Source organism: Pinus tabuliformis, chromosome 7 (assembly GCF_031772625.1).
Source record: "Pinus tabuliformis cultivar Carrire ecotype Pingquan chromosome 7, CPIR1, whole genome shotgun sequence".
Taxonomy (NCBI): Eukaryota; Viridiplantae; Streptophyta; class Pinopsida; order Pinales; family Pinaceae; genus Pinus; species Pinus tabuliformis.
This window is the reverse complement of record NC_142293.1, coordinates 1,641,709,712-1,641,734,900: the sequence shown is the minus strand read 5'-3', so window position 1 is coordinate 1,641,734,900 and position 25,189 is coordinate 1,641,709,712. Positions and strand designations below refer to the sequence as shown.

Genomic DNA, 25,189 nt, shown 5'->3' with positions numbered 1-25,189 from the left:
GTTTATTTCCATTCTTGTTTGTAACCATATTTGAGTATTTTACATTAATGAAATGAAGTATTATTTCCGCTACATATCTGTCTTTATGGTTATATCTATAATTTTTTCTGTTCCTGTTTAAATCCGGATTAGTGGTATCAGAGCGTGATGAACCCCCAAATTGGGTAACCTATTGGGCTCATTTTGCCTAATTATCCTTGTTCAATACTCCATTTTTCATAGATTATGCATGTTTTCCTAGTATGTTTATGTTATTTGAACGAATAAGGGTGGTCACTCTACCTAGGAGACTAATACGTGGTGATTTCAGGATTTTTGGACAAATTATGGAGCAAAACCAAGCAATCATGGGTCAGCTGACAGCCAAGCTTGAGGTGAAGATTCTTAGGGAGGTTGTCTCTGGCATTAAATGGCCTTCCTTGAAATCTCCACCCTCAACACCGAGCTCCACAGGCCACCAAACCGAGTTTTAAAGGCAGCCAAGCAGATTTTGGAGTAACTGTTTATTAGCAGTTGGGACAGCTGAGTCCCTTGAATCTAGGAGGGCTGCTAGCACCCTCGTATTGTACAAATAGGAAGGCCTCAGCCTTCGTACTTTACTTTTGGAACCATTGTTATTTTTGCACTATAGTGCTGCCATTTTGCTCAGCCTGTTTTATTGTAGCTACTGCTGTACAACTTTCTTATGATGGTTATTTTTGAATAATGATAAGCAGCTCTACTTGGTATCAGATCTGAGTCTTTTATAGGAGCCTGCAGCTCTTGGGGTTGGGCCCAACCCGAGTGCTAAGGCCTCCTCTATGTATTGCTAGTTGTTCTTTATGCATTTGCAAAAACATTTCTGTTAAGTAGGTTAAAGTTTGCTGATTAAATAGGTCACTGTAAATGGTTAGATAGACTTTTGAATGCTCAGATTTTGTTGAATTGTTAAGAGGAAAAAGCTTCAAGAAAAGGGCCATCAAACATCTCTGGTTTCACCTCTCCTTCAGTAGGATCTGGAGCTGGGATCAGGATAACTTTGCTGCCCACAAAAACACTAATTTTGCCGTGCCATGCAATCACTAGTGTTTGAGTTTCATGTGTATAAGTTGGTTGCAATCTCAGACTTTCATTTGCTTAGTTGCATGAGTTAAAATACATGGTTTCATTGCAGGTCACACTTCTATTCATTCTCTTCATTGGCAGCTAGCAAATTTAGGTCATCATAATTAGGATTTTGAATTTACAGGTCTTCGTTGGATCAGTTGGGAAAAAGCGCCTTGCAGAGTACCTGTACCACTCCTTCATCTGTTCATTCGCCATCAACACCATCCATTCTACCCTCTGCTTAAAATCCTTGCCTCCTATTCGCCATTCGCTCCCATAACCCTAGTTTTATGTGTAACATTGCTTTAGTCTTTCTTGAGCCAAATACCGCCATCCACACCTATCCACAACTCCATCCACCGAGTTTTAAACCATCTCCAACCCTCACCCTACCTCCACACTCACTCCTTCACCTTTCCCCTTCCATTCATCCACCAAAAACCTCATCTCTGAACATCCTGTAGAAAATTCCAGACATCCTGTAGAAAATCGCAGACATCCTGTAGAACCCCTACAAACTTCCTGTAGAGGCTCACGAATGAGGTTTCTCGATAGCCAAACTCGGTGAAACTCTATGGAAGGGTGTTAGGGACCCCTTAGGCCCTCTCTGAACCTTCTTGACCTTTCCCAAGCATTTCTTCTTGCATATCTGGTGGGCCCCAGTATTGCAGCAATAATGCTGCAACTCTTGGAACTCCCTTCTTTAATTTTATCAACCCGGTAGTTCGTAACAAATTTGGAAGCGACGGTGCTGTATGCACAAGTACTAGCTCTTGCCGCAGCCGTCACTTGGTCAGCTGGCACAATTCCGCTAGGAGCTTAAGCCAACTTCTATGAGCTCTTAGAAGAAGCTTTTTAATTGATGGATGAAAGCTAACTCGAAGGAAGCTAATCTACTTGCAGAAAGAAACTGAAATCCAAAAAGAAACGCAAACCCTAGCAAACCCTAATTTTACTGCCTAACCCTACTGGTGCAAGAAGAATGATGAAAGCTACAGAAAGAGATGCCATTGACTTCTAAGAAGGTAAAATGCATGTGTCTAAGTTATCACTATCTGAAGAAAACATCTTTTTGTATTTTTGAATAAGTTATTAGAATTATCATGCATGTGCTTTTAACTGGCTTTTTACTGTGCAGGGGTGGATCAGGGAGGAGAAATGCCTGGAAAAGGTTGGGAAGGTTTAGATGTTGGAATTTTGGCACAGGTGTGGCACTACGATCCAGGTGTTGTCCTTGATGGCAACTCTCTTTGATGACAGATCTCAGTCCAGACTACAAGTATGAAGAGAAATTTCATATACGCAGGTTCATTAAGCCAAAGTTGCGTATACACACAGGGACGCTATAGACTAAGTCGCGGATACGCAGTTCGATATATATAAAGTCGCGTATACACGCAGATTCATGAACAGAAAAGAGCGTGCATGTCGAGAAGCTTCCCTTTGGTCCGTGGTAGTTAGTCCTCGGTACTTGAGCCTATGTCTTTGGACCAAAGTATCTCGACAGACGTGTTGATCCCTAGTTTTGAAGTTGATGGTATTGGATTTCTATGGTTTTGGCCCTTGGTATTGAGCAAGGCCTAAGGCTATATAAGGAGAAGAAGATCATTAGGCAAACACACTGAAAATGTCTTGAATATCTGAAAAAGAAAGAGATCTCGTATGCAGGTTCTGGGTTGCTTGATCTAAGCTAAGGAGAGATCACATCGAGTGATGGAAGACTAGATCTAAGGACAGATCGGGATCTAATGGTTTGAAATGCTCTATTATGATATGGTTGATTATGTGTATTTCTAGATCTGCATACTGACGCAATGTTATGCTCTAGATCTAACTGATGTCTGGTACAGCTGCAAGTTGAGAGAATTTATTTTTAGATCTGTACGCAGGTTGTCTTCGGTAAAAGTGCGTGTATACGCGGGTTTCTTTCATTGAAGTAGTGTATATCCTTTGAAGCTTGATTTTTGGGTTTGCAATTGGGTCTGACTGTTATTGCAGAGTTCTGTAGTCTGCTCTGTGTTCTGGTGACTGGGTTTGACAGGGTATCAGTGGTTCAGTGATTCAGAGATTGTTGATGCAAGTATTGGTTGTTTTGCAATCTGTTATGAAAGTTGAATGAATTGTGGTCTTCAGATTGTAATGTTGTGCTTCAGGAATATCCAGTCTGAAAATGTATGAAAAGTGGTACCTGAAGGAAAGAAGATTGTAGGCCTGCACCTACGTACTAGTATCTTAGCTAGTACAAGAGCAAAGGGGGTTGGAGCTCCCTTCCAAGGAAGTTTGGAGAACGAGAGAGGGTTGTAGCCCTCTGCAGGTTGTAGCCTGCGTACTGGTATAAGGCTGCACCAGTACAAAAGATTGTAAACTGAAGTTCTTATTAAAGAAAGATAGAGACGACTTGCAGCAGGTGGTTTTCACCCACATTGGGTTTCCACCTTATATCATGGTGTTCATGTGTGTGGCTTTTGTGTGATGATCTGTTATACTGCATCTGTTTACTTTTAATATGGTTAATAATGTCCTGATGCATTTACTGAAGATAAACTAACTGAATCATAAGATTTCTGGTTATACGCTGGTTTCTTTAGACACAGTAGCGTGTACACGCTGGTTCACTTAACTGAAGTAGCGTATATGTTTCAGAGTATTGAAAAAGTTTTATTGATTTGATAATACTGATTCACCCCCCCTCTCAGTATTATTTCCAACAATTGGTATCAGAGCAGGTCCTTCAGAGAAGCTTGATCGCTTGAAGGTAGATCGTTCATCATGAGCAACTACGAGAAAGAAGCATCAATCAGGCCACCGGTTTTTGATGGGACAAACTTCAATTATTGGAAGGTAAGAGTTACTGCCTATCTTCAATCTCTTGGTACAAAAGTTTGGGACATCGTAGAGTCAAGCTACACTTTTCCTTCAGCTACTCCTACAGATGCAGCCGAGAAAAAGAAGTATGAAACAAATGCGAAAGCAGTCAGTACTCTATTAGGATGTATATCCCAATCGGAATTCATGAAGGTAATGCACTATAAATCCGCAAAAGAAATATGGGAAAAAATTGTCACGAGCTATGAAGGAGACGAACAGGTAAAGTGTGCTAAACTTCAAACTCTCAGGATTAAGTATGAGACTCTCAGAATGTATAATGATGAAAGTGTGGCTAAGTATTTCCTTAGGGTAGATGAGATTGTTAATTGCATGAAAAACTTGGGTGAAGAAATAAAAGAGGCTATTGTGGTTGAAAAGGTTCTAAGATCATTGTCCCCCAAATTTGAATCTAAAGTGTCCGCAATAGAAGAAAAAGAAAATCTACGAATTCTTACTATGTCTCAGCTTCACGGAATTCTAACTGCTTATGAAATGAGAAAAGGAGGTCCATCAGACAGAAGAGAGGCTGCTTTCAAGGCTTCAGGCAAAGAAGATTATTATGAGGCAAGTCACATGCCAGAAGATGAAGAAGAAGAATCAAATTTCGTCAGAAATCTTCAAAGGGGTTCTGGAAGGTTCAGAGGTAAGTTACCTTTTAAATGTTTTGCTTGTGGAAGAGTAGGTCATTATGCTGCCAAATGTCCTCACAAAGATAAGAATGACAAGGGAAAGGAACCTGCTAGATGGAACAAGAAACAGAGTGCAAATAAGAAAAGCTACTACACTCATGAAGATAGTGATGGTCTATCAAACAGTGATGAAGATGAACGAGGTAATGAATATAAGTTGTTAATGGCATTTGAAGATGATGATTATGAGGATGCTGTAGATGTGGATAACCTTTATGATGAAATTACTGGACTCAAGAGATGTATAGAAGAAAAGAATATGATCATTGATACTCTACAATTTCAAATTGATGAAAAGGAAAAACATCTTGAAAAATTGGAATGTGAGATTGTTTGTCTTAGAAAGGAGATTGAGAAAACAAAAGCGATTAATCTTAAATTTGTTAAAGGATCTGAAACCTTGGATGAGATTATCAATGTGCAGCGATCTCCTCTGATCAAGATAGGTCTTGGATATAATGGAGAAACATCTCAAGCATCTACCTCTAAAAGCTATCTTGATGCAGCAAGGAGAAGCGAGCAAAGGCCAAATAAAAGTCATCAGGTGAATCAGGGACAGTTTACCTCAAGAACAAATAAAGACCATCAAGAAACTCGGGGACAAACTGCCTTAAGGACAAACAAAAGCTACAATCAGCCTCAGGTAAAATCTTCCCAATTTGCTCCAAGAATGAATGTGAATAGAAGCTACAATCGGTTGGATGATCGATCTGATTATCGCAGAAGTTTCTTTAATGGCCAATGCTTTTCTTGCCATAACTTCGATCACAAAGCAGCTCAATGTGTTGCCTACAAGACAATCATGACTAGAGAAGCTCAAAAGCAAGGGAGAATGACTGGAACCATGAAAAGGACTTATAACAACTTTTCAGTTCTTGAAAATGAAGTTGAATGCTCTATTTGTAATAACTTTGGTCATGAAGACTTTGAATGCAGGAGCAGGTTCCGGAAGACAACTCAGAAGGAAAAAACCTCAAATGTCAGAACATGGAGAATAAAGGAACCGCAACCAGAAAGATGTGGGATAGCCTTTTATGCAGAAGGACAAGAAAGTCTATGGTACATTGACAGCGGATGTTCGAAGCATATGACAGGGAACAAAGAAAAACTTGAGTCATATACCGCATTAGAAAAGGGGAAGAAAGTTTCTTTTGGAAACGACATCTCTGCAGCCATAAAAGGAAAAGGTGTTGCTCCATTGAAAGAGAAGGTCAAAGCTGGAAATGTTTTGTATGTTGATGGATTGAAGCATAATCTTCTGAGTGTCAGTCAGATGTGCGATCAAGGAACAGAGGTAATATTTAGATCAAATGGATGTTGTGTTCGTGACCTTGATATAGGTAAAACAGTGATCAAAGGAAGAAGGACTCCAAATAATCTATACATATTTGAAGAAGGACCACAACAATGCTATTTGAGCAAGGATGATGAACACTGGCTATGGCATCGGAGGTTGGGGCATCTAAGCTTTTCACAAATAAGGAAAGCATGCAAATATCAGGCAGTTCGTGGTCTTCCAGATATCAAAATTCCAGACAACACTATATGCAAATCTTGTCAGTTTGGAAAGCAAACCAGAACTAACTTTCCAGAGAAGGAAGGATCAGCCAGCATACCTCTTGAGCTAGTCCATACAGATGTATGTGGTCCATTTAGGAAAAGGACACCTCGAGGAGAAGAATATTTGATATTATTCATTGACGATTTCTCCAGGTTTGTCTGGTTAGGGCTTATGAAGCACAAAGATGAAGCATTCGAAAAATTCAAATCCTTCAAAGCTTTGGTTGAAAATGAATCAGGACACAAAATTAAGTGCCTCAGATCTGACAGAGGTGGGGAGTTTACCTCAAACGAATTCTTCGATTTCTGTGAAGAACATGGGATAAGAAGAGAATTCTCTACAGCTAGAACTCCTCAGCAAAATGGGGTTGTGGAAAGAATGAACAGAACAATCCAACAAATGGCTCGTGCTATGCTTGATGAATCAGGTACTCCCGCAACTTTCTAGGGTGAGGCTGCACATGTTGCGGTTATTATTCTTAACAAAACAAATGTCCGAGTAAACAACACTCAAACACCTCATCAGCTCTGGAGTGGTGAGACTCCTTCGGTGAAGCATTTCAAAATCTTTGGGAGCAAATGTTATATTAAGAATACTGATGAGCAACTTGGAAAACTTGAACCAAGAGCAAATGAAGGCATTCTTCTTGGTTATTCTCCACATAGCAAAGCATACAAGTGCTACAACAAAAGACTTGGTAGAATTGTTGACAGCATTGATGTAGTGGTCGATGAGAAGGGATATATTCCTAGGCAAGTTCATCATGAAGACATTGAAGAAGATGAAGGCTACCCTCAAAGGCAGAATGATGAAGAAGAAGAACCTCAAGAAGAACCAGAGGAGCAGACAAGAATAGAAGAGAAGACTCCATCCAGATATGTTCAAAAGAATCATCCAGAATCTCAGATTGTGGGGCAGAAAGAAGCAGGAATACAAACAAGAAGAAGAATTGCAGAAGCTTCAAGCTATTTGGCATTACTCTCTTCCACTGAACCACAAAATGTGAAAGAGGCATGCAAAGATGAATGTTGGGTCAAAGCAATGGATGAAGAACTTGAGCAGATCGAAAAGAACAATACTTGGGAATTGGTTCCTAGACCAAAAGATAAAAATGTCATAGGGACTAAATGGGTCTTCAAAAATAAATTGAATGAAAATGGAGAAGTAATTAGAAACAAGGCCAAACTTGTTTGTAAAGGGTATGCATAGCAAGAAGGAATAGATTTTGAAGAGACCTTTGCTCCTGTTGCAAGACTTGAAGCCATCCGAATGTTCCTTGCTCTCTCAAGCTTTCAAAACTTCAAGGTATTCCAAATGGACGTGAAATCAGCCTTTCTGAATGGAGACTTAGAAGAAGAAGTATATATTTAGCAGCCAGATGGTTTCATTCTTGGGAATGATCCAAACCTTGTATGCAGATTGAAAAAGGCTCTCTATGGTCTCAAACAAGCTCCAAGGGCTTGGTACTATCGTTTGGACAAATATCTTCACAAACAAGGTTTTTCAAAAGGATCAGCAGATAGCAATCTCTATATGAAAGTTGAAAATAACAAATTGCTAATACTTGTTGTGTATGTAGATGATATTATCTTTGGTAGCAATGAAGAGGCTATGAGTCAGAACTTTGCCTTGGTTATGCAGAAAGAATTTGAAATGTCATTACTTGGAGAATTGACATACTTTCTTGGATTGCAAATCCAACAAAATGAAGGAGGTATTTTCTTGTCTCAAACCAAGTACCTCAAGCAGATCTTGAAGAAGTATGGCATGGAAGATTCAAAGCCAGTTTGTACCCCCATGGTTACAGGATGCAGCCTCAGTGCAAATGACAAATCAGCAGCAGTTCACCAACCCACTTATAGATCCATGATTGGGAGTTTGCTTTATTTGACAGGTACCCGACCAGATATTATGCATGCAGTAGGAATTGTTTGAAGATTTCAAGCCAACCCAAAGGAAACTCATCTTCAGGCAGTCAAAAGAATCTTCAAGTATCTTCAGGGGACCCAAAACTATGGCTTATGGTATCCTAGAGATACAGATCTCACTCTTCATGCTTACACAGATGCAGATTGGGCCGGAAGTGTGGATGATAGGAAAAGCACAAGTGGTGGTGCTTTCTTCATGGGTTCCAGATTAGTATCTTGGTTCAGCAAGAAACAAAGTTCGATTGCCTTATCTACAGCTGAAGCAGAATATGTGGCTGCGGCATCTTGTTGCACACAACTTCTTTGGATGATGCAGACCTTGCAGGATTTTCAAATCACTTGCACTCCACCAGTGTCTATCTTATGTGATAATACAAGTGCAATCAGCATTTCAAAGAATCCAGTCATGCACTCAAAGACCAAGCACATACCAATCAAGTACCATTTTCTTCGGGAACAAGTGCTTGAGCAGAAGGTCAAGCTGGAGTATGTTCCTTCTAAGGAACAAATTGCTGATATTCTCACAAAACCACTGCCCAGGGAAACTTTTGAATATCTCAGACAAAAGCTGGGAGTAGTTGATGCTTCATCCTGCTGTTGAAGCTTGTCTGTTCTACAGAAAAGTTGGTATACGCAAGTTACGTAAAGGATATCCGCGTATATACGCCGATTTATGGTGGGAAAGTCGCGTGTATGGTGTACGCGTGCTGCCGAAATAATATCCGCGTGCATACGCCGTTTTATGCAGGAGAAGTCGCGTATATGGAGTTCTGAACAGCAAGGGCAGACTCCGGTTGGAGAAGGTCTGAGATGGGTATGCCAGAATTCTTCAGGCACAGTTTCAGGGGGTGCAGCAGGCACAGGTTCAGGGGGAGCAGCTTAAAGTCTCATAAAGCATTGTTGGCATTTAGATGCTTTTGGTTCTAGTACACAACTGTTGTTGGTTTCAGGAGAAGGAGATCTTGGTTGCTGATCTAAAAGATGTATATCAGATGCTGCTTGTGACTTTCATAAGTCTTGGTCTAGATTTGTTGTCTCTATGTCATGTATCTCTTCTGTGATATCTCTTTTATGGTGTCAAGGTCATGTAACGGTCTTTGTTGGTTTCCCCACTATGCCTGGGATGAATGATGTAATATAATTGGTTGGTTCTGATGTATCCCCTCTTGGTTGGGAGTATGGATGTATGTATTGAGTCTTTTGGTGATAGGAAGGTCCCTTATGGTGTATAAGTCTTGGTTCTTTTGAAGAACATCTTTTGCAGATATTGCCTACAGTTAGGGGGAGCATGTTTCAGCACAATCAAGCAGAGATATCACCATGTACTCAGGGGGAGCACAGCAAGGTTAAGGATGGAAAATCTTGAAGTTTCATGGCGAATCTCACTAATCCCTAATATGCAAATTATAAATGGATATATTGAAATCAGATATATAGTCTCTCTATAATTGGCGATTTAAGGTAAATAATTTTCTATTCTAAAAGGGCGAATCGTCATTGGAAATTCTTGGATCATGGAAAATTAGCACTGGGAACATTAGCAATTTTCCAGGAGCATAGCCCTTTGCCCTGATGACAAAGGGGGAGAATGATTCTAAGGATCTTGGGGTTGCCATCAAGTCCAAAGGGGGAGATTGTTGGCATTTTGGCACAGGTGTGGCGCTACGATCTAGGTGTTGTCCTTGATGGCAACTCTCTTTGATGACAGATCTCAATCCAGACTACAAGTGTGAAGAGAAATTTCATATACGCAGGTTCATTAAGCCAAAGTTGCGTATACACGCAGGGACGCTATAGACTAAGTCGCGGATACGCAGTTCAATATATATAAAGTCGCGTATACACGCAGATTCATGAACAGAAAAGAGCGTGCATGTCGAGAAGCTTCCCTTTGGTCCGTGGTAGTTAGTCCTCGGTACTTGAGCCTATGTCTTTGGACCAAAGTATCTCGACAGACGTGTTGATCCCTAGTTTTGAAGTTGATGGTATTGGATTTCTATGGTTTTGGCCCTTGGTATTGAGCAAGGCCTAAGGCTATATAAGGAGAAGAAGATCATTAGGCAAACACACTGAAAATGTCTTGAATATCTGAAAAAGAAAGAGATCTCGTATGCAGGTTCTGGGTTGCTTGATCTAAGCTAAGGAGAGATCACATCGGTTGATGGAAGACTAGATCTAAGGACAGATCGGGATCTAATGGTTTGAAATGCTCTATTATGATATGGTTGATTATGCGTATTTCTAGATCTGCATACTGACGCAATGTTATGCTCTGGATCTAACTAATGTCTGGTACAGCTGCAAGTTGAGAGAATTTATTTTTAGATCTGTACGCAGGTTGTCTTCGGTAAAAGTGCGTGTATATGCGGGTTTCTTTCATTGAAGTAGCGTATATCCTTTGAAGCTTGATTTTTGGGTTTGCAGTTGGGTCTGACTGTTATTTCAGAGTTCTGTAGTCTGCTCTGTGTTCTGGTGACTGGGTTTGACAGGGTATCAGTGGTTCAATGATTCAGAGATTGTTGATGCAAGTATTGGTTGTTTTGCAATCTGTTATGAAAGTTGAATGAATTGTGGTCTTTAGATTGTAATGTTGTGCTTCAGGAATATCCAGTCTGAAAATGTATGAAAAGTGGTACCTGAAGGAAAGAAGATTGTAGGCCTGCACCTACGTACTACTTATCTTAGCTAGTACAAGAGCAAAGGGGGTTGGAGCTCCCTTCCAAGGAAGTTTGGAGAACGAGAGAGGGTTGTAGCCCTCTGCAGGTTGTAGCCTGCGTACTGGTATAAGGCTGCACCAGTACAAAAGATTGTAAACTGAAGTTCTTATTAAAGAAATATAGAGACGACTTGCAGCAGGTGGTTTTCACCCACATTGGGTTTCCACCTTATATCATGGTGTTCATGTGTGTGGCTTTTGTGTGATGATCTGTTATACTGCATCTGTTTACTTTTAATATGGTTAATAATGTCCTGATGCATTTACTGAAGATAAACTAACTGAATCATAAGATTTCTGGTTATACGCTGGTTTCTTTAGACACAGTAGCGTGTACACGCTGGTTCACTTAACTGAAGTAGCGTATATGTTTCAGAGTATTGAAAAAGTTTTATTGATCTGATAATACTGATTCACCCCCCCTCTCAGTATTATTTCCAACATTAGAGAGGGTCTAAGGAGTCCCTAACACCCTTCCATAGAGTTTCACAGAGTTTGGCTATCAAGAAACCTCATTCGTGAGCTTCTATAGGAAGTCTGCAGGGGTTCTATAGGATGTTTCAAGAATTTCTACAGGATGTTTAAAAATTGGATTTTGGAGGATGGGTGAGTGAGGGAAGATGCATGGATGGATATGGAGGTAGGATAGGGGTCTGAAGTGGCCCAGGGACTGGTGGATGGAGTGGTGAGGAGGTGTAGATGGCTAAATTGGCTCAAAGAAGGCTGAAACAATGATTGCACAAAAAGGTAGGGTTACGTGGGCAAGAGGACAGATGTGAGCCGAGGAACCTAGCTAGGAGATGGATCAGATGGCTCTGATGAAGCTTAGGCGGATGAGAGAGTGGTAGAGATGCCCTGCACAATGTACATTTAACCGAATCAACAACGTCTTACAAATAATCAAAGTCCTAGCTAATCTAATCTAACTGTCAATAAAACGAATGAACAACAACTTTATTTGGAAAGAAAACCATGTACATCAATTATGCAAAGGAACATTTCAGAGATCTGAACCCATAACTAACTTCTGCAAATGAAATAGTACACTAAGGATTGCATGGTCAAGCAAACTAGTGTTTTTGTTGGGGCAGCACTGTTTCTTCAATTCCAGCCCCTGATCCAATAAGGATGAGGCGAAACAGAGAGTGTTGTTGACCCTTTTCTTGGAGCTTTTTTCTGTTATTATCCTACCAACTAGATCTGAACATGAAAAGCCTTTTTTTACCATCAAAAGCAATCTAAATAACAAAGCAAAATTTAAATCTAAATAACAGATTTTATTCTAAGAATGCAGCAAAGACACATGAAAGTAAACAAAGGAGGTACTAGGCACTTGAGATGGGCCCAACCCCAAGAGCTACAGCCTCCTAAGAGAGATTTAGAGCTGGTGCAAAGTTGGATTCATCTTTATTGATCAAAAGAAATGTTACATTCCAAAAACTGTCCACAAGGAGAACTTGAAAATGTGCTGAAAGCAAAGCTAATCTATTGCCTAAAAATCGAACTACAAAATGACTACAACATGACTATAAAGTGACTGACTACTGGCTACAAAATGACTAACCACTAGCTAACCAAAATGAGGCCCTAACCCATCTTATTTATACAAATTGAGGACCCCAACAGTCCTCCTAAACTTTAGGGACTCGGTTGCCCAAAACTTGTAGTTAACAGCAGTCCTACTTGACTTGCTTGGCTGCCCTTGTGTTAATTGATTTGGTGGCCCTTGAACTCCGCGCTGATGGTGGAGAATTCGAGGTAAGGGCCCATAAATGAAGGGGACACCTTCCTACAAATCCTATCCCTTGTTCTCCCACGAATATGGCTGCCAAGTGCTCATTAAAACCTTCAATTTTGTCTCCAAATTGACCAAAAAGGCTACACAAAGCACCCATTAGACTTGTTGGCATAATGACTAACCCAATTCACTCTATTAGCATAAACATAATAAAAAACATGCAATAAACTAATGAGAATGGTGGATTAAGTCGAATTAGGAGGTTGAATGAGCCCAAATAATTATCCATTTTTGGGGCTCATCATCACCCCCCTACTGAAAGTGTTGCTCATCCTCTGAGCAACCAATCTATCTCCTCATCTTTGATGGCCCTGGTGGCCTCCTTGTCATGCTAAGCTTCTGAAGTGATGTCCTCTTCTCAGTCATGAAACCATGCTTTTCTCTTTGCTTCTTCCCACTACCTGTGCTCCTTCTCCTAGAGAAGTTTGAGCTTTGGTATGATTGTGCAAGTATATTCAATCAGATGGTGGCAATGGTGGTGAAAGGAGATGAAACCAGTGGAGGATGGAAGAGAAGAGTCGTTGCATGCCTCCTCAACAGACTTCAAGCTTCAAATCCCTCTCCATAATCGATTCTGGCCTGCCCAAGGCTCTACAGGATGTTTCTGGTGGAAATACAGAACTTCCTGTAGAAAGTCCTGTAGCTTCCTGTAGAAGGTTGAACCATGACTAGATTGTGTCCGAACCCTGAAAAAATGAGTGTTCATGGAGGGGATGGATGTGAGGATGCCTGGGAACTTGGTAGGGACCCTTCTGCTTCTTTTGGGAGGCCCTCTTTCCGCACGGTGTTCCTGCTACCTGCAACAATTTCCAGGGATTAAACTTGTTTTTTTCCCTCTCTGTTTCTTCCTTCTTTGTCTTTCTTGCGTTTCCTCTTGCTTTTCCTGTGGCTTTTTCAATTCGTTGATTGCATGTTGTACCATAGGCCTCAGGAATCAACCGAGTCACCACAATAATTTCAGGTTTGATGTCCAATCCTTGATGTTTTGTTCTCAGCAACATTTCATTCTCCAATACACGAACTTGATCAGGTATATACACAACCTGTCCACCAGTATCTGGCATTCCTAAAATATTTGCTTGGCAAAAATAACCTTGAGGTGAAAGAATCACAACATTAAAGACCATAGGAATCCTTCCTAGAAATGTTTCTAAAGTTGATGGATCAGGGGCCTGCAGAGTCTCCAAGAGCAAATGAATCATATCCAAGACATGTTCTGCATTGTCTCCCCATCCTTTTTCCAATCCCATTTCTTGTAATTTGTATTCAAACTCTGTATGTGCTGTATTCTTGGGGAACTTTTTAAGATATTCCTCTGCCTTTACCAAGACTGAGCGTAACTTGGACAAACTTTGTATTCTCTCATTCAGCATCAGCTTCTGGCCTCTGTAGTTGTGTGCTCGAAGGAAATCCAACAAGGGCTGCATGCTTTCTCTATCATGGAATAATCTTGAGGACAAATGTTGATTGAGAAAATGAACTCCACTACCAATGGAAGATGGCCGTGTTGGGCGAGGAAAAGATTCATTGAAGGGCTCAAGGTCTAGCTTCGATGCATATTTATCCTTGACACTTTCATCCACAAGGTGCTCCTTGAATTCCAAATATTCAGCCACAGAAAGTTGTTCAGCAGCAAGTTCATCAACATTGACACGGACATAATCCCACACACCAGGCCTTGGCCGTACTGGAAGAACAATCCATGGTGGAAGAATGATGGCCTCCTGTGTGTACCTTAACACATCTCCAAATAGCCCATCTTTGAGCGTTTGAAGTTCATCATTCTCTCCCAGTACCTCTGTTAGTCCATCTAATAAATGATAAGGCTACAAAATCTTCTTCCTGGTGCTACATATCTCTCTTCAGGCTCCAAATTTGATGAAGAAAAACTCGGGCTTTTCTGCTCTGGACGGCTTTGCTATACTTCCCTGTAGGACGTCTTCCTGTAGAAACGCCTGTAGAGTGCCCCTACGCCTCTGAGTGAGCCCGATACGCTAGAGAATTGTGAACCAGGCCACAAAGCTCAATGGAGGACGATGGGCTAATCATTTTGTGGAAGCAGAGGATGCATACTTCAGTTGAAAATGTTGCAAGTGCAGGTTAACAACAGTCTGTGAGTTTCAGCTGAGCGTTCGTTAATTGCTGCGTGATTTGTGGTGAAGGAGTGAGGTGGCTAGGTGTACGTGGCCACATGCAGATGGCAGTGTTGTGATGAGCTGCATGTCCTCTTCTTGTTAATCAGTTGCACTGGAGTTAAAGTCTCTACCACTGTGTATTTTTTTTTCATTTTTTTATTTTTATTTTTAATTTTCACGTGAGTTGTCTAACACGTACACTGCATGATTCCTGGCTGATTGATAGAGAATTGGACAAGGAACTATCGGCTTAATATTTCTATATTCGTGGCTCAATTCCACCATTCCATTCATTCATGCAGTTTTTAAATTAGATTTGTGCAATAGAAGAATGAGTTTCAGTCACGTACCTGAAGTCAAATGGCTGCTGTGAGGTGCTGTGGCTAGTCATTGCTGCATGCACTGGTTTCTTTGGTTGCATGAGGGCTTGGCTGATGATTTTTGGTTTTTTTCCTTGTGCAGGTGTCCTCTGACCAGATCTAAGCTACAGGCATTTGTTTCCACATTCAAATCTGCACCTTCAAGCTGTTGTTGCTGAATTTTCATCGGACCAGAACTTGTTTTCGCCATTGCTCCCAAACGATAGATCGGATCGATCTGAAACTTGCTGAGCATGTTCCTATCATCATGATGCACCTCCCATAGCAAAATTGAGATTAATGGATGCACAGATTTTGAGAAAAATGGAAAATGGCTGAATATTTCAGAGATCAATTTCTAGGAAACCGTGCATCGGAATCAGTTGAAACTGCTTGGGTAGGTTACTATCACCCATATGCATCTCTTCGTGAAACAGGTTTTGAAATGGATGCACGGATATGGAGAAAATGCAAAAATGGCTGATGGTGATGGAGGTGGATTTCTTGGAAATCGTGCATCAGAATGGGCTGAAACTGCTCGGGCATGTTGCCATCATCCCTATACAATTCCCTGTAAAACGGTTTTTCAAATGGATGCATGGTTTTCAAGTTAGGGCAAAAACAAATTCTGTTCTATGTATTTTTTCTTCAAAGCATTCTGCAAGTTTTTGCATGGAAAGAAAAGCTGAGCTTGGGCTGTGATGCAGGCATGGAGATGATGGAGGAGGAGTTTTAAGATTGCAGGAGGACTTCTAAACCCTTGAGGAAGCTACCATGTTCGCCAAACTACTTTTTTCGATCCATTTTTAACTTCTTGTAGTTTCTACAGGAACTTCCTGTAGAAAACACATTTTTGAGGAAAGAAGCACAATGACATGGAAAAAATGATGGAAAAGGGTGAGGGATGGAAAAATGGATGTGTGGAGGCCTCATGGACATATTCCCAGCCTTCGGGTCCTCTTCGGAGATCAATTTGGATTTTTTGTAAGCTTCCTGTAGAAGACACAGAACTTCCTGTAGAAGGCACAAAAATTCCTTTGACCTTGTTTTGAGTGATCCTCCTGACCTGAAACGTACTTGCTACAAGCTGCAATTATTCAATGCAAATTACGTTTATTTTTCTTTTTTTCTTTTTCTCCTTGTTTTGAAAAACAACTAGGGCGACTCATGGAGGTTTTCACCATAATTGCCTGCCCTGGGCGCCTCCAAGGGAGGTTTTCACCCAGAGATCTTATTCTCTTTTCTCCTTTTTCCCAACCCATTGACCTCATGGAGGTTTTCAATCAATGAGCCAATCTAAGGCGCCTTCGAGGAGGTTTTCACCTTAGATTTTTATTTTTCTCTTATTTTCATTTTTTTTTTTTTTTCTACCCTACCCTACTTGAAAAACAAAATCATTTTCAAGTATAAGAATACTTCCAATGGAACCATGTGCACATCGAGATTAGAGACAAGATGATGTGAAGGCTCGAAATGCATGCTTTGACAGGTATCCGGATTTCAGAGACCAAATGATCTGACTTTGAAGGGACCAAACATAGCTAAGGAAGATAGTACCGCTGCAACTTAGTGACCATCTGAAACCATATCTCAATATAGCTCTGATATCCTTGGTCCTTTTACTGATCTGGATCATTCTTCATGTCACCTTCTATCATGACCTTTACATCTTCCTCTTTTTGCTGAATTTTCTCTTGACTACATGGAGGGTTTGATGGTAACCATGAGGGAGCTTTCTTGATCTTTGATTCTGATCTCTTCTCTTCATCAAGTGCAGCCCATGGTTCTTTGATCTCTTCCTTTGAATCTTCTTTTGCCTTTGGTCCTTCAATGTTGTCAATATAATCTCTGCTTTGCAACACTCTTCCTGAGCTATGGTGAAGATCGTTGAGCTCAAGAGGAGTCATTTGGACATGTTGTGCCTCAACTTTGCAATTGGGTTGAGCTACTCCATTGCATGGTTTTGGAAATTGTGGTACGGGTAGCTGAGTGGGGGTGTATATTTGAGATGGATGTGGATGGGGTTGTGGTTGGGCAGGCATTTTGGGTTGCCTTGATGGAGCAGGAGGCGATGGTTGTGGATGAGCAGGTGGTGGAGGAAAAGAAGCGAGAGGAGTGTTGTATTGGGGCCTCCACCCCTGCTGAGGTGCATTCCACTGAGGCTGTGGCTGAGCATAAGAGTGAAACGAATGAGCAGCTGGTTGGGCATAATATGGATCTATGAAGGAACAAGGAGGAGGTGTGAACCAGGAAGGATGAGTAGGGGGACCCCAAGAAGGCATGAAAGTGGCTTGATAGGGGTCATAATAGGTCTCGGATGTCCCTTGCAGTTCTTGCTGATAAGATCTAGGTTCATGTGGCCTCCTTTGGATCATATAGTAGAGTGATTCAGTGGCTCCTTTTGCCCTCTGATATGCAGCTTTGATTCCAGGCAAGGAAGGGCACTCATTCGTAGGATGGTATTCTTCACAGACGAAACACACTTCTAGGGAGTGCATTGGACATTCGTCCCTAGGATGCTTTCTAGTTCACCTGGGACAAAAGATGGCCAAAGCCCTCTTGGCTTCCTCTTACTTCTTTTGGATCCACAGGGTATCCAATTGCATGGCAAGAAACTGCCTCATATCACTCTTGAAATCTTCCATCTGATCTTCAAATTCGTCTTTGGACAAGGTGTTGCTCCCAACATTTCTGCGTGTAGCCATTTGCTCCAGAGGAATGGTTTCTTCTTCTTCTTCCCTTGAGGTTCTTCAAATATGTCTTGCTGTCCACCTAAGGGTTCTTTAATCACAGCCATCGAAGAAGAGAGAATGTTGGCTGTGTGAAGCAGTGGGGGTGTTGTGCAATCATTTTTCTAACTTATCTCTACTCCTACAAGGCATGAAATGAAATCTTTTTGGTTGATTTTTGCTTTTTTCTACTTCTACCTGAGAAACTGAAATAGATTGAACTGCAACTAATCTATCTTGCTGAAATGGAAATGCGGAATTGAAATGAAAGCATGAAAGGACTAATCTATTTTGCTCAAATGAAATTGCAGGAATGAAATGCTAGTCTACGCTTGCGGAATTGAAATGTTAATCTACGCTTGCAAAAATGAAATTGCGGAATTGAAATGTTAATCTATGAAAGCGGGAAATGCTAATCTACTTTTTCCTAAACGAAATTGCATAATGGAAATGAAATAAACTACTTAGCAGAAGATTGTAGTGCAAAATAGAAGAAAAGCAGCAATCACCAATACTCTGACGCTTCCCCGGCAACGACGCCAAAATGATGGTGGGCCCCAGTATTGCAGCAATAATGCTGCAACTCCTGGAACTCCCTTCTTTAATTTTATCAACCCGGTAGTTCGTAACAAACTTGGAAGCGACGGTGCTGTATGCACAAGTACTAGCTCTTGCCGCAGATGTCACTTAGTCAGCTGGCACAAGTCCGCTAGGAGCTTAAGCCAACTTCTATGAGCTCTTAGAAGAAGCTTTTTAATTGATGGATGAAAGCTAACTCGAAGGAAGCTAATCTACTTGCGGAAAGAAACTGAAAGCCAAAAAGAAACGCAAACCCTAGCAAACCCTAATTTTACCACCTAACCCTACTGGTGCAAGAAGAATGATGAAAGCTACAGAAAGAGATGCCATTGACTTCTAAGAAGGTAAAATGCATGTGTCTAAGTTATCACTATCTGAAGAAAACATCTTTTTGTATTTTTGAATAAGTTATTAGAATTATCATGCATGTGCTTTTAACTGGCTTTTTACTGTGCAGGGGTGGATCAAGGAGGAGAAATGCTTGGAAAAGGTTGGGAAGGTTCAGAGAGGGTCTAAGGAGTCCCTAACACCCTTCCATAGAGTTTCACAGAGTTTGGCTATCAAGAAACCTCATTCGTGAGCTTCTACAGGAAGTCTGCAGGGGTTCTACAGGATGTTTCAGGAATTTCTACAGGATGTTCAGAAATTTCTACAGGATGTTTAAAAATTGGATTTTGGAGGATGGGTGAGTGAGGGAAGATGCATGGATGGATATGGAGGTAGGATAGGGGTCTGAAGTGGCTCAGGGAGTGGTGGATGGAGTGGTGAGGAGGTGTAGATGGCTAAATTGGCTCAAAGAAGGCTGAAACAATGATTGCACAAAAAGGTAGGGTTACGTGGGCAAGAGGACAGATGTGAGACGAGGAACCTAGCTAGGAGATGGATCAGATGGCTCTGATGAAGCTTAGGCGGATGAGAGAGTGGTAGAGATGCCCTCCACAATGTACATTTAACCGAATCAACAACGTCTTACAAATAATCAAAGTCCTAGCTAATCTAATCTAACTGTCAATAAAACGAATGAACAACAGCTTTATTTGGAAAGAAAACCATGTACATCAATCATGCAAAGGAACATTTCAGAGATCTGAACCCATAACTAACTTCTGCAAATGAAACAGTACACTAAGGATTGCATGGTTAAGCAAACTAGTGTTTTTGTTGGGGCAACACTGTTTCTTCAATTCCAGCCCCTGATCCAATAAGGATGAGGCGAAACAGAGAGTGTTGTTGACCCTTTTCTTGGAGCTTTTTTCTGTTATTATCCTACCAACTAGATCTGAATATGAAAAGCCTTTTTTTACCATCAAAAGCAATCTAAATAACAAAGCAAAATTTAAATCTAAATAACAGATTTTATTCTAAGAATGCAACAAAGACACATGAAAGTAAACAAAGGAGGTATTGGGAACTTGAGATGGGCCCAACCCCAAGAGCTACAGCCTCTAAGAGAGATTTAGAGCTGGTGCAAAGTTGGATTCATCTTTATTGATCAAAAGAAATGTTACATTCCAAAAACTGTCCACAAGGAGAACTTGAAAATGTGCTGAAAGCAAAGCTAATCTACTGCTTAAAAATCGAACTACAAAATGACTACAACATGACTATAAAGTGACTAACTACTGGCTACAAAATGACTAACCACTAGCTAACCAAAATGAGGCCCTAAGCCTTCTTATTTATACAAATTGAGGACCCCAACAATCCTCCTAAACTTTAGGGACTCGGCTGCCCAAAACTTGTAGTTAACAGCAGTCCTACTTGACTTGCTTGGCTGCCCTTGTGTTAATTGATTTGGTGGCCCTTGAACTTTGAGTTGATGGTGGAGAATTCGAGGTAAGGGCCCATAAATGAAGGGGACACCTTCCTACAAATCCTCTCCCTTGTTCTCCCACGAATTTGGCTGCCAAGTGCTCATTAAAACCTTCAATTTTGTCTCCAAATTGACCAAAAAGGCTACACAAAGCACCCATTAGACTTGTTGGCATAATGACTAACCCAATTCACTCTATTAGCATAAATATAATAAAAAACATGCAATAAACTAATGAGAATGGTGGATTAAGTCGAATTAGGAGGTTGAATGAGCCCAGATAATTATCCATTTTTGGGGCTCATCATCACCCCCCTACTGAAAGTGTTGCTCATCCTCTGAGCAACCAATCTATCTCCTCATCTTTGATGGCCCTGGTGGCCTCCTTGTCATGCTAAGCTTCTGAAGTGATGTCCTCTTCTCAGTCATGAAACCATGCTTTTCTCTTTGCTTCTTCCCACTGCCTGTGCTCCTTTTCCTAGAGAAGTTTGATCTTTGGTATGATTGTGCAAGTATATTCAATCAGATGGTGGCAATGGTGGTGAAAGGAGATGAAACCAGTGGAGGATGGAAGAGAAGAGTCGTTGCATGCCTCCTCAACAGACTTCAAGCTTCAAATCCCTCTCCATAATCGATTCTGGCCTGCCCAAAGGCTCTACAGGATGTTTCTGGTGGAAATACAGAACTTCCTGTAGAAAGTCCTGTAGCTTCCTGTAGAAGGTTGAACCATGACTAGATTGTGTCCGAACCCTAAAAAAATGAGTGTTCATGGAGGGGATGGATGTGAGGATGCCTGGGAACTTGGTAGGGACCCTTCTGCTTCTGTTGGGAGGCCCCCTTTCCGCATGGTGTTCCTGCAACCTGCAACAATTTCCAGGGATTAAACTTGTTTTTTTCCCTCTCTGTTTCTTCCTTCTTTTTCTTTCTTGCTTTTCCTCTTGCTTTTCCTGTGGCTTTTTCAATTCGTTGATTGCATGTTGTACCATAGGCCTCAGGAATCAACCGAGTCACCACAATAATTTCAGGTTTGATGTCTAATCCTTGATGTTTTGTTGTCAGCAACATTTCATTCTCCAATGCATGAACTTGATCAGGTATATACACAACCTGTCCACCAGTATCTGGCATTCCTAAAATATTTGCTTGGCCAAAATAACCCTGAGGTGAAAGAATCACAACATTAAAGACCATAGGAATCCTTCCTAGAAATGTTTCTAAAGTTGATGGATCAGGGGCCTGCAGAGTCTCCAAGAGCAAATGAATCATATCTAAGACATGTTCTGCATTGTCTCCCCATCCTTTTTCCAATCCCATTTCTTGTAATTTGTATTGAAACTCTGTATGTGTTGTATTCTTGGGGAACTTTTTAAGATATTCCTCTGCCTTTTCCAAGACTGAGCGTAGCTTGGACAAACTTTGTATTCTCTCATTCAGCATCAGCTTCTGGCCTATGTAGCTGTGTGCTCGAAGGAAATCCACCAAGGGCTGCATGCTTTCTCTATCATGGAATAATCTTGAGGACAAATGCTAATTGAGAAAATGAACTCCACTACCAATGGAAGATGGCCGCCGTGTGGGCAAGGAAAAGATTCATTGAAGGCTCAAGGTCTAGCTTCGATGCATATTTATCCGTGACACTTTCATCCACAAGGTGCTCCTTGAATTCCAAATATTTAGCCACAGAAAGCTGTTCAGCAGCAAGTTCATCAACATTGACACGGACATAATCCCACACACCAGGCCTTGGTCGTACTGGAAGAACAATCCATGGTGGAAGAATGATGGCCTCCTATGTGGACCTTAACACATCTCCAAATAGCCCATCTTTGAGCGTTTGAAGTTCATCATTCTCTCCCAGTACCTCTATTAGTCCATCTAATAAATGATAAGGCTGCAAAATATTCTTCCCTGGTGCTACATATCTCTCTTCTGGCTCCAAATTTGATGAAGAAAAACTCGGGCTTTTCTACTCTGGACGGCTTTGCTATACTTTCCTGTAGGACGTCTTCCTGTAGAAACGCCTGTAGAGTGCCCCTGCGCCTCTGAGTGAGCCCGATACGTTGGAGAATTGTGAACTAGGCCACAAAGCTCAATGGAGGATGATGGGTTAATCATTTTGTGGAAGCAGAGGATGCATACTTCAGTTGAAAATGTTGCAAGTGCAGGTTAACAGCAGTATGTGAGTTTCAGCTGAGCGTTCGTTAATTGCTGCGTGATTTGTGGTGAAGGAGTGAGGTGGCCAGGTGTACGTGGCCACATGCAGACGGCAATGCTGTGATGAGCTACATGTCCTCTTCTTGTTAATCAGTTGCACTGGAGTTAAAGTCTCTACCACTGTCTGTTTTTTTTTCATTTTATTTTTTATTTTTATTTTTCACGTGAGTTGTCTAACACGTACGCTGCATGATTCCTAGCTAATTGATAGAGAATTGGAAAAGGAACTATCGGCTTAATATTGCTATATTCGTGGCTCAATTCCACCATTCCATTCATTCATGCAGTTTATAAATTAGATTTGTGCAATAGAAGAATGAGTTTCAATCACGTACCTGAAGTCAAATGGCTACTGTGAGGTGCTGTGGCTAGTCATTGCTGCATGCACTGGTTTCTTTGGTTGCATGAGGGCTTGGCTGATGATTTTTGGTTGTTTTCCTTGTGCAGGTGTCCTCTGACCAGATCTAAGCTACAGGCATTTGTTTCCACGTTCAAATTTGCACCTTCAAGCTGCTGTTGCTGAATTTTCACCGGACCAGAACTTGTTTTCGCCATTGATCCCAAACGATAGATCGGATCGATCTGAAACTTGCTGATCATGTTCCTATCATCATGATGCACCTCCCATAGCAAAATTGAGATCAATGGATGCACAGATTTTGAGAAAAATGGAAAATGGATGAATATTTCAGAGATCAATTTCTCAGAAACCGTGCATCGGAATCAGTTGAAACTGCTTGGGTAGGTTACTATCACCCATATGCATCTCCCCATGAAACAGATTTTGAAATGGATGCACGGATATGGAGAAAATGCAAAAATGGCTGATGGTGATGGAGGCGGATTTCTTGGAAATTGTGCATCGGAATGGGCTGAAACTGCTCGGGCATGTTGCCATCATCCCTATACAATTCCCTGTAAAACGGTTTTTCAAATGGATGCATGGTTTTCAAGTTAGGGCAAAAACAAATTCTGTTCTATGTATTTTTTCTTCAAAGCATTCTGCAAGTTTTTGCATGGAAAGAAAAGTTGAGCTTGGGCTGTGATGCAGGCATGGAGATGATGGAGGAGGAGTTTTAAGATTGCAGGAGGACTTCTGAACCTTTGAGGAAGCTACCATGTTCGCCAAACTACTTTTTTCGATCCATTTTTAACTTCTTGTAGTTTCTACAGGAACTTCCTGTAGAAAACACATTTTTGAGGAAAGAAGCACAATGACATGGAAAAAATGATGGAAAAGGGTGAGGGATGGAAAAATGGATGTGTGCAGGTCTCATGGACATATTCCCAGCCTTTGGGTCCTCTTCGGAGATCAATTTGGATTTTTTGTAAGCTTTCTGTAGAAGACACAGAACTTCCTGTAGAAGGCACAAAAATTCCTTTGACCTTGTTTTGAGTGATCCTCCTGACCTGAAACGTCCTTGCTACAAGCTGCAATTATTCAATGCAAATTACGTTTATTTTTCTTTTTTTCTTTTTCTCCTTGTTTTGAAAAACAACTAGGGCGACTCATGGAGGTTTTCACCATAATTGCCTGCCCTGGGCACCTCCAAGGGAGGTTTTCACCCAGAGATCTTATTCTCTTTTCTCTTTTTTCCGAACCCATTGACCGCCTCATGGAGGTTTTCAATCAATGAGCCAATCTAAGGTGCCTTCGAGGAGGTTTTCACCTTAGATTTTTATTTTTCTCTTATTTTCATTTTTTTCTTTTTTTTCCTTTTTCTTTTTTTTTCTACCCTACCCTACTTGAAAAACAAAATCATTTTCAAGTATAAGAATACTTCCAATGAAACCATGTGCACATCGAGATTAGAGACAAGATGATGTGAAGGCTCGAAATGCATGCTTTGACAGGTATCCGGATTTCAGAGACCAAATGATCTGACTTTGAAGGGACCAAACATAGCTAAGGAAGATAGTACCGCTGCAACTTAGTGACCGTCTGAAACCATATCTCAATATAGCTCTGATATCCTTGGTCCTTTTTGATCTGGATCATTCTTCATGTCACCTTCTATCATGACCTTCACATCTTCCTCTTTTTGCTGACTTTTCTCTTGACTACATGGAGGTTTGATGGTAACCATGAGGGAGCTTTCTTGATCTCTGATTCTGATCTCTTCTCTTCATCAAGTGCAGCCCATGGTTCTTTGATCTCTCCTTTGAATCTTCTTTTGCCTTTGGTCCTTCAATGTTGTCAATATTATCTCTGTGCAACACTCTTCCTGAGCTATGGTGAAGATCGTTGAAGCTCAAGAGAAGTCATTTGGACATGTTGTGCCTCAGCTTTGCAATTGGGTTGAGCTACTCCATTGCATGGTTTTGGAAATGGTGGTACGAAGTAGCTGAGTGGGGGTGTATATTTGAGATGGATGTGGATGGGGTTGTGGTTAGGGCAGGCATTTTGGGTTGCCTTGATGGAGCAGGAGCGATGGTTGTGGATGAGCGGTATGTGGAGGAAGAAGCGGGAGGAGTGTTGTATTGGGGTCCACCCCTGCTGAGGTGCATTCCACTGAGGCTGTGGCTGAGCATAAGAGTGAAACGAATGAGCAATGGTTGGGCATAATATGGATCTATGAAGGAACAAGGAGGAGGTGTGAAACAGAAGGATGAGCAGGGGGACCCAAGAAGGCATGAAAGTGGCTTGATAGGGGTCATAATAGGTCTCGGATGTCCCTTGCAGTTCATGCTAATAAGATCTAGGTTCATGTGGC

At 41.2% G+C, this 25,189-nt stretch overlaps 1 pseudogene; it reads right to left on the bottom strand.

Annotated features, from left to right (window-relative positions):
- Positions 1-25,189, bottom strand: part of LOC149254667 (uncharacterized) — a 77,534-nt pseudogene that overhangs the window by 7,169 nt on the left and 45,176 nt on the right.